The sequence below is a fragment of the Ornithodoros turicata genome, chromosome 1 (genome assembly GCF_037126465.1).
Source record: "Ornithodoros turicata isolate Travis chromosome 1, ASM3712646v1, whole genome shotgun sequence".
NCBI classification, from domain to species: domain Eukaryota; kingdom Metazoa; phylum Arthropoda; class Arachnida; order Ixodida; family Argasidae; genus Ornithodoros; species Ornithodoros turicata.
In genome coordinates this window covers 217,620,556-217,623,418 of record NC_088201.1, presented here as the reverse complement: position 1 = coordinate 217,623,418, position 2,863 = coordinate 217,620,556, and the positions used below count along the sequence as shown (strand labels likewise).

Below are 2,863 nucleotides of genomic sequence, written 5' to 3'. Positions count from 1 at the left end.
TCGCGTTCTGGCCTATTTAGTGGCTCGACTAATTTCTTTTCTTACTTTCCTTTGTGCACGAGAAACTGGAACACAGTAGAGAACACATGTAGAGAGCGCAAATTATTGTGCACATGCTTATTTGGAGTTAGGATGTACGTCAAGAGAGCGCACTAGGTACATATGCAAAACAATATTCCCATCTATCACATTTGACAATTGAGCTGCGGGTTATGATACAATTCACCGTAAGTTCAGTGTTTTTACAAAAAGTCAAATCAGGATCACTCATATCACATTATGGGTCTGCCACTCAGGTTCTGCATCAGTGGTGCATAAACGAGCGTCAAATGTCTGATTCTAAAGTGACTGCATACGCGTATTAATTCTGCATGATCGAGAATGTTAAGCTTTACTCGTTAAGCTTTAGTCTGGTCCGATAGTAGCCTCAACTACAGGGTACCACTTCAGGTTTTTTCTTCATGTCATTTTCTTCCTAGTGCTCAGTTACAGCGATTCATGAATAGGCACCCTTTTATCGTTTTATTCCTCCTAGTACAGCTTCGCGCAGCAGTTCGGTGACACCTTCATCATTACTAAATAACATTGTGTTTTGTTCTTCAGAGTTTCGACATACGAAGTCCTTTTCACGACAAAAAGTTATTGTAATCAGACGATTCTTTACTAAGCAGAACGAAAAGCTTGCAGTGCAGGGATTTCCCTACACCCCCCCCAGGGGGGGGTGTACACCCTCCCTGCATTTTTGCAACACCCCCCTGAAGTTTCTCAGATGACCCCACCCAGCTCAGCTACCAACACGTTCTGGTAGTGAGTCCGGCGCAGCGAATTACATCCGTACTGTCAAACTTGGGCTGTAGGACCAGTCATGCAGATGATCGTACCATGCATTTGTCCAAAATGATTTGTAAGTGACTGTTCAATGCATATATTGCGCGCATATAGGAGCAAAAATGCGTGCGGGCACGCAAACTCAATGTGGATCATCAAGAACCATTTGCGCAAGGTATTCTGCTTTTTTCGTCTAAGGTTTTCACCGTTGGTTGCTAGGTATTCATTGAGCTTCGTGAGACAAGGTGCTAGTCTTTTTTCTTTATCGGTCGTGTGATTATGCATCTTAATGTTGAAATGCCGTTCATAATGAATCTGTATTATACTGCACTGTGTTCTAACGTAATAACATGTACAAGTAAAACGGGAAAGCTGTGCAGATATGTCACCATTGTGCCACGATTCTTTCCGTGTCTAAGAAAAAGTCCGTAAGTGGAACCTTCACCAAACATACCCCCCCCCCCCCTTGAAAGCTCGGCACCCCCCCAGCAGTGAATTTCTGGGGAAATCACTGTTGCAGTGTCGTTTACACTATGCTGCCGGCTGCTGCCTTGCTGCACAACAAACTATTACTAACGCAGTGGTACATGAGGCGCTTACACATAGGATGACAACAGAAGCCCCTTTCTGCTGCTACTATTCAGTCAAACTTACTCAGGGGCAACGCAAACCGTGTACACGGAACAGCGGGGCCATGCTTTCCAAGCATCGCCTCGACGAAAATGGCGCGAGCGCGTTTTCGCTAACGGGCAAGAGAGGGCGCTTCATTTCGCATATCTCCTATTGCCTGCGAAGACTGGAAACGCATGGATAACCACGTAGTAGGAACGTGAATGCCTCGCACATTCACTACGTACCTTCAAAACGGGTAAAACCTTGAAAATGACGCGGGCGGCGCCACTTGGAGATCCATAATTCACATTCATCCGCTACGACGTTTCCACACATCTGTAAAAGAGAAAGAGTCAACAAGGTGCGACACATTGTACTTCCCTGCAAATTCCTTATTAAAATCACTCAGCATTTTTTACATACAGTGGCACAGCCGTAAAGGCTTGTGCTGCCGTGGAGCACATGACGAAGTTGCACGGGTGAAGCGTATGCCCAATCTGTTTCGCAGTAAACACAAGTCACTGAAGAGCTCTGAAACGCAGTTTAGCGTAACTTACCTGATGTCTTTCAACATTTCTGTGACCTTCCCACGTCGTGAGTGTGCTGTCCCAATCGCGTTGTTCACCGCAATGAATACGTCGAAAGTATCTCAAATTCATAGATTAGACATTAGTAACGGGGCCACTGACGATGTTGCATCTTCACCTTGAAAAGTGCTGGTAGGGTCACGAGTACACTTAGCTGAAAGATAAAGCATAGAGTAGGAATCAAAAGGGTAATAATCACACTGCTAGCATAAAATAATAGAACCCACACGCTAGGAATGATACCAAACAAAAGTTGCACGAATCGTACAAACATAGAACTCACCTTTAATCTAAGAAATCGCAAGGCTTCTGGACCTATCTTCCAGGGTGCACACATAAAAAGCACCCCCAGGCAACACTAGTAGGGCATAAAAACACATTCACAGCAGTCCCGGGCACCAGAGCAACGACGGAACGCGAGACAACGGGAGCCAGAAAAAGGCGTGCGAACGCAACATAGCTTGCAAGCGAAATGGACGCCGCCCGCAGCGCAGAAGCGGCAGGAAGGCAGGCCACCTGCCCGCCAGGCCATGGCCCAGGCGCCCAGGCGCTCCTCGGAATGTAGCAAGGGAACGGAAAGTCGCGCGAAGACGGGACCAACGCTATCGGAAAGAGGACGTTTTCCTCTCCAAAAACACATCTCAATCACCTTCCTACGCCAGCAAGAACCCGATATCGAAAAAAATGCCCCAGGCCCATGTATCAGAGAACCGCCGTTGCCACGGTGTTCTAACTCGAGAACCGAGAGGGGTAGAAAGATGCGGCAAGTTTCTACGCGTTGCTCATGTTGAGTGCGTGTGCCCATTAAAGGAAGTCGGATCCGCCGTGGGCTTCAA

The 2,863-nt window shown here is 46.9% G+C and overlaps 1 long non-coding RNA gene across 1 annotated transcript; it reads right to left on the bottom strand.

Moving 5' to 3' along the window:
* Positions 1-1,705: 1,705 nt before the first annotated feature.
* Positions 1,706-2,082, bottom strand: LOC135376603 (uncharacterized). Its single transcript, XR_010417764.1, has 3 exons — positions 1,998-2,082; positions 1,864-1,937; positions 1,706-1,776 (listed from the first exon to the last, which is right to left on the bottom strand). It is a non-coding gene; the product is annotated as an uncharacterized LOC135376603 (long non-coding RNA).
* Positions 2,083-2,863: the final 781 nt, after the last annotated feature.